Below are 7,214 nucleotides of genomic sequence, written 5' to 3'. Positions count from 1 at the left end.
TTATTTTAACATTTCGAAAGTTGTATTTATTGTTACCAAATACAAATACAATAAAATGTCTGAACACAGCATATACAAAACATGAAACTATTTTTATGTCATGATAAAAAAACTATATAAGAATTGTAAATACATTCAACATCTGCACGCATATGAATATTAGGTATATATTTTTTATATTTTATCATGTATTTTAAATTTTAGCCAGAATATAATTACTAATATCCTCCGTGTTTGTCTGACTTGCTATTATCGTTAGACATGATATAGATCGCGTCTTAAGAAGCAGTGGTCTCGTGACCTAAAAAGCATCAGAAATGGTTAAATTGGATGAAACACCTTGTTAAAATTGTTTGTAATTTAAAGTTGTTACCCGTCAACAGAAAGTAAACGTTCAGGAGTCAAGTACTACAATACCTGATCACGGATATACTATCAGGCGACTTAATGAGTTGTTTTTGTACAGCTAGAGTCCATGCGAGCGATAGATACACAATTGCATCAGGCACCGACCAAGCATCCTGCAGCTTTACATTCTAAGGTGTTAGAAAAAAAAACAGTACAACACGTTAAGGGAAAATCATGAATAGCATCAACATCAGAGGAAAAATTAAGACCAAATATTATGTATGGATGGCTGCTTCATTGAAACATGATGCTTAGTATGCAATAATACGCGTTCCATGTAATGTTGATATACCTATGGACAATATTAAAGATATTGTAAATGATATAGAATCTAGGATTTTTTTAACAGAAATTGTCAAATTGCAGTCAATAGTAATACTGAAACTAGAGTTTAATAGCATAAAACAAATTAGTCTGGAACCATTATTCATTGAACTTCTAAATTTAACATTAATATCAATTAAAATTAAATTAACACCTTCCTATTAATTTTAAATAAAAATGATAGCAATAAATACTAACGCCCAATTAGTGAATACAATTTGAAAAATGGTTTGTTTATGTAGCCAAGAGATCATTTTGGTGCACTTTCTAATGTGCAATATGTATGATGTGGTATAGATAAATAATATATACTTAACTTTATAAACCATACCAACTAAACCTATTGTCGTGCTATCGAATCTGCAGTATAAACTATACCATGTGTTGCAATCATTTGATAAAATAAATAACTTGTTATAACATATAGTACGTTATTTCAACAACTTAAGAGTTGTCCAGCAAGCATGTAAACACTTACCTGCAGTATGCTGCTCATTTTGTGATGGTAGATTTTCATAACCGTGGTCGTGTATATATAATAGCTGTGTCATGATCACTAGTTGAACATCCAGGAAGTCGTGTATATATAATAGCTGTGTCATGATCACTAGTTGAACATCCAGGAAGTGTTAAATATCAAGTGAATCAAACAAATCACAAAAATGAAGTAACAAGAGGAATTTCACAAGAATTTCCTATATATGTTTCAACAACATACAATCAAAAAAGTTTCCAATCAAAAGTTTGTATATAACATAATCTAGGAGTGACATTTATTAAAAAATCATCAAGGGTCCCTCATTAAGTGTTGTTTCTTCTCCGATACAATCTTGTACACTATAGACACTCCGTCGCCATCTTCACAATGTCGCACGACGCTCCTTTCATCGATAGAAAGCAGAAATAGTTCCACACCTGTAGAATTTTCTTCCGGTTTCTCAGAAATTAACACAAAGTTCGTGTTTCTTCAATGGTGAATTATGTAAAGGGAAATAGCTGTATATAGCTCATGTTATATAGTTTCATATATTCACCGACTTTAAATAAAAATGTTATTGTATTGTATTGTATTGTAATTTGTATTGTATTGTACGTTACAACCACCATCTAAAGCAAAAAAATGCAGTTGTTTATAATATGGTTGACTAATCCACTGGATGACGTCGGAAGACCATCGTTGTCCGATAACTGTTTAACATCTGAACGTTGATGTTAAATGAACCAAGAGTTCGAGTGATCCAATGGAAGACGTCCGAAGACCATCGGGATCCGATAACTGTTTAACATCTGGACGTTGATTTTAAATGAACCAAGAGTTTGACTGATCCAATGGAAGATGTCCGAAGACCATCGGTGTCCGATAACTGTTTAACATCTGGACGTTGGATCAAGGTATCAAATGCTACAAAACAACAGTAGCAACTTACAAACTACCACAATATCGTTGCGGCGGCACTAACAAAATTAGTTAAGACTATTCAAACATTACAGATTTTTAAGCAATAATATTTAATGACATTTGAAAAAATATGCCTAAATATGTTAACAATTCCCTAAAAAAACGTGGATGTGAACGAGATTTTGATTAAATTAGTGTAGTTCCAGTTAATATGTTTCAAACATGTTTGCTAACTTTCAAAAAGTGAATCTCGTCGTATTTTATTTTGAGATAATACACTTTTTAATGTATTTAAATTGGAGTACGTTACATTAAATAGTTTTAACGAATAAATAATTGTATTGCTTCTTGTAGAAGACTGTCGAGTTTTTAGGGCTGTAATATCGTTAAACTGTGTGACGAGAGGGGATCAAAAAACATTATTTTGATATTAATTTGCAAATTATGTTGCATATTATTTTCAAATTATACGAATAATTTGAATAAGAACTAGAAACTGTGCTCCAAAATAAACCGTGCATGTAGTTTTGTGCGTTTGAAACAAAGTCGTTACATATAACAAAAACAACGAATTGTTCCTTTCTGCTTAAACGACAATGAAGCGATCGTAACTGTATAATGAAAGGTAACAATCAAAACAAGAAAAACAAAGATATAAATTTTACGTTAGCTTTGGAATGAAAAAGTTGTCTCGCCTCGTCAATCGTTATGATGATATGATAAAGTTAATTAAAACAAGAGCATAAATAAACGTCTAGACAATCAGAAATAAAACATCCGGGTATTTACTTGCTCGTAAAACATCAAGCTCCCTTGATAAATATTTTTGATATATGATGCTTTGAAATATTGTATCACTTCTTGTTTAATATATTTTTAATTTTTGTATTTTTTATATTTTGAATAACCTTTTAGATGTTCATATAGTAAACTGTTCTTTTAACATTTACTTCAGCAGAAACTTCCCCGAATCTCGCCGATATACTTTCAATCCCGTCTCGTCTGTAGTATTCTATAATGATAAGGATTCATGGACAAGTCTAACATAATAATATTGCAATGCTGAACGTCATTTAGCTGTTTATACATCATTTATATTTTACCAAACTTGAAAAAAGTAACTTGGCTGTTGACTGTGATATACACACTGTAAGCCTACTCTAAACACGCTACCAGTGTCTAGAGCTAGGCTCCAACAGTATTAACAAAGACGTGTTTAACCCGAAACAAATCAACAATAAATAATTTAAAGCTTTAAACGACGTACACATTATGATTCCTAAGCTCTCAGTGAATTATCGAATATATATTTGACTCAGATCATATAAACATTACATTTTACATTGTTCTGTAATATATATAATTCGATAAACGACTTATGCAACAATTACCGGTGCACTCAGCTTTGATCATTTGGTGTTTCATGCTGTGTTGTATATATGTTCCTGATTTGTATAAGAACTTGGTAAATTGCCTTAAATAAAGAAATAGTGAGGGCTAATAAAAATTTATCTCCTTATTATGTTTATGGAGTTTCATTATTCCTATATTTAGTTCGTTGAACGCATTTTTTTATATTTTAATACTGATATCACATCGTTCAACACAGCCTCGTTGATATGTACGAATTTCCCTCCCTAAACCTGCATACAATACTTCTTTGATTTTTTGATTGTGTGCGTATTCTTGTAGATGTTTGTAAATGGATTAAGAATCCCTTTAACACCTAAAATACGATATGTTATTAGTACACTTTTTTTTCTATGAAAATCAAGCACTGGTTAGTTTAAAATAAAATGTTATATCTCGTTTTCCATTTCATGCCCTAGTGTGCAATGTTTACATCACTGCAGGTACAGCTCTTACGTATGCATGCTATAATTAATTCATGCGAACGCGATAGCTATTACATCTGAACGCGAAAGCTAACCGATGAGAATAAGTATCAGATAAGCTACATGTATTATAAAAAAAAAGAATCAAAACGCTTAGAGCGCTCTCACAAAATGGAAGACATTTCGACAAGTTTCACTGTGAAATTACTTCGGACGTTCGCGCTTGTTATTCAGTGCGTAAATAATGGCTATCGCTTGGGCACGTCTTATCTATTGCGTGCGCATGTCATAGCTTTGCGTGAGCATGTGATAGCTATCGCGAGCAAATCAAAGCTTTCGCATGCGTACGTATTAGTTAGAGGGTGCTAAATAAAATATAACCTATTTACGTTTTATTCCACCGACGAATGTAACTACCATAACGTTACGTACTACTATAATGATATAACCTTTTATATTATGACGCATCAGAATCCAAAATCAAAAACATATCACTATATATATATATATACTCTTATTTCCACAAGAATAATTATTTTTTATGATTATTTCACAACAGAATCACAAAATAAAAGTTGGTTGCTGCTACATGTATTTATAATTGATTGTAACGTATTGGTGATTGTCATAATGATCGAAAAATCGTTTGCATAAGGCCTTTTCCGTATTTTCCTTTTTCCAAATGAGCTTACTAATTACACCGCATGGAAAACATGAAGTATGTGCTTTGTTTACTCAATAGTGATGCACATATTGATTCCTTTGTTCATATTTGCTTCAAACGACACCTTAAGACGCGCTTGGGGAATGCTGTTGTTTCTACTAAATCATAATATACATGATAAGTATGTACAAGGTATTAAACATAAACATAAAAACGGAGAAACAAATATGGCAACAGTTTAGTCCTATTATTTTACTGAGTTTAAAACAATTAACAAAAATAACACATGATTAAGAATTATATACAAATGTGCATGGAATATAATAAAGTTATCTTGTGTCATCGTATAATTCAATTTAATGATTTGAAGTGGAACAAACAAATTTGCATAAAATAATAAAATAACATCATATAAATTGAACACAACCATGTTGCATTTTTAAAATAAAAATGAAGATACATTTTATGAGAAATAAGTAACACAAATATCAGTACCAGCTCTGACATAAGTAGTGTATAAAAATATGTTTTCATTAATAAAAGTTGTTAATAAAATGACGTTAACAATCTTTGAATAAGAACACTCAATGACAACTTTAAAAACCAGTGAAAACAAGTTGGACAATCAAATAATATATGTTTCGTATGAATGACAAAAGAGAGATATCCAAGTGACTTGTTAAATTTCGCGTAAATAACTGTATATCAACTATCTAGTAGACATAAATTGGTGTTTATAAAACAAACAACATGAACATTTAAAATACTATTTTTGATTTCAAACTGAGCAAAGACAGCACGATTAAAAATAATTGCAACAAATTATACGTAAAGAAGATATATATGAATTGTATACATATTAACGAATAATAAGTACTTTAAAACATGAACATAGAAATAAAAAACGATAAATAATAACAGGTAGTCCAAGCGACAGCTAATTACCCCGTCTAGATTCTTGTTACGTGGTGAACTAACTAATGGATATTTTTTGCATTACAATAACCTTACAAGGAGTATAGAAATATTAATCTGATACAAACCAATGAAGGCTAAACCTTTGATCTCCAAGTGTGAGAAAATGCTACAAATATTACTACTAATACTACCACTTATACTACATTGAATCTGCATTTAGGATTTCTCCCTTCTCCGGATTATATGAGTGAGCTTCACATATTAGCCAAGCTTCATGAGAACCACTCCTATGGTAAAGCATATACGAAACAAATACTAAAATGGAAGCTCATAATTTTGAGCTGGAAGCATTACCTTTACCATGAAATGGCATTATTGATTTATGTCCTATGTAAACCTGAATGATTGACTAATGGATGATGCAATCGGCACATTGTCTCAACGAAGTCACTACTTAAGTCATGTGGCGTGAGAATCCTTCAAAGGGTATAGGAGATATGGAGTAGACAACCATATGGATAACTAATGCCATCTGCAAATCGTCTGAATGCCATAATAATGTGAGACAAGTTTCATGAAAATTGGTCAAAGGGTAAAGGAAATATGAAGAGGACAAGAAAGCGTTGCATACAGATTGACGGACTGATGCACCCATGAATCATGGACGAAGGGAAGTCTTAAAATCCAAAACTAGCTTTGTGGTCGGGAATTAAAAAACATATAACTGTATTAACAAACTATTGTTTTTTTCAGATGGTAGGTTCGATATGCATTTATTTTTTCTTATACAGGAATGTTTAGAAGATTAAGAACATTTTTGGATCATTATGCTGTCTCTCCACACCAGCACAACCAATACTCAACTTCTAGAAACGACACAGACAAGCACTACTGCAAACACTGTATGCTTCTCCGAAAACAGGTAAGACAAATGACAAAATTAACTACTAAATATATTCATATTACTGCTGTATTGACAGACTATAACATTCATATTTTTTATTTCATAGGCACATAAAGCAAATAACACAAACACTCGCCAACTTCTGATGTAAATTTCAGCTTTAAACTGTTTAGAAATAAGTTAACAACTATTGATATTCATTGATTACATTATATGAAAATTAAGTAAAGAAACACTTTGTTTATTTATATATAACAGCAAAATATGTTTAAGTCTGTTTATGGAACCTATACACATGTATATCAATTTTTTTTTTTTTTTTTATTCAATATCATACATACAATGTAAACATGTATATGAGCATACAACACAGTGATTGTACAAAGCAATAAAGTTCAGACATGTTATACAAGATATGCTAATATATATATATTTTTTAGAGAGAAAAGAAAAGAACAACAGAGACATAGTTATGAACAATGATGAGTTGTATAAAGTCGGAGGAAAGCATACTGGACTGTGTGTTTTGTTGTATATTCACAATGATCTTGTCTGATTGAGAAAAAAATAAAATAAACAAAACTATTTTAGAGGGGTAAACTAACATTAGAGTGAAATGTATATTAGTGGACAAAACATTATGAGAATTTAATCCGATTCCATTTTTGTTCAAAGATTTGTAATGTGTCATTACTGAGGGCTATTTCTTTCTCAATCTGGATTTTTAGTTTAAGACTATGGACAAAACAATTAAAATTTGGT

Source organism: Dreissena polymorpha, chromosome 7, assembly GCF_020536995.1.
Source record: "Dreissena polymorpha isolate Duluth1 chromosome 7, UMN_Dpol_1.0, whole genome shotgun sequence".
In the NCBI taxonomy this organism is placed as follows: domain Eukaryota; kingdom Metazoa; phylum Mollusca; class Bivalvia; order Myida; family Dreissenidae; genus Dreissena; species Dreissena polymorpha.
Note: the sequence above shows the minus strand (reverse complement) of the source record.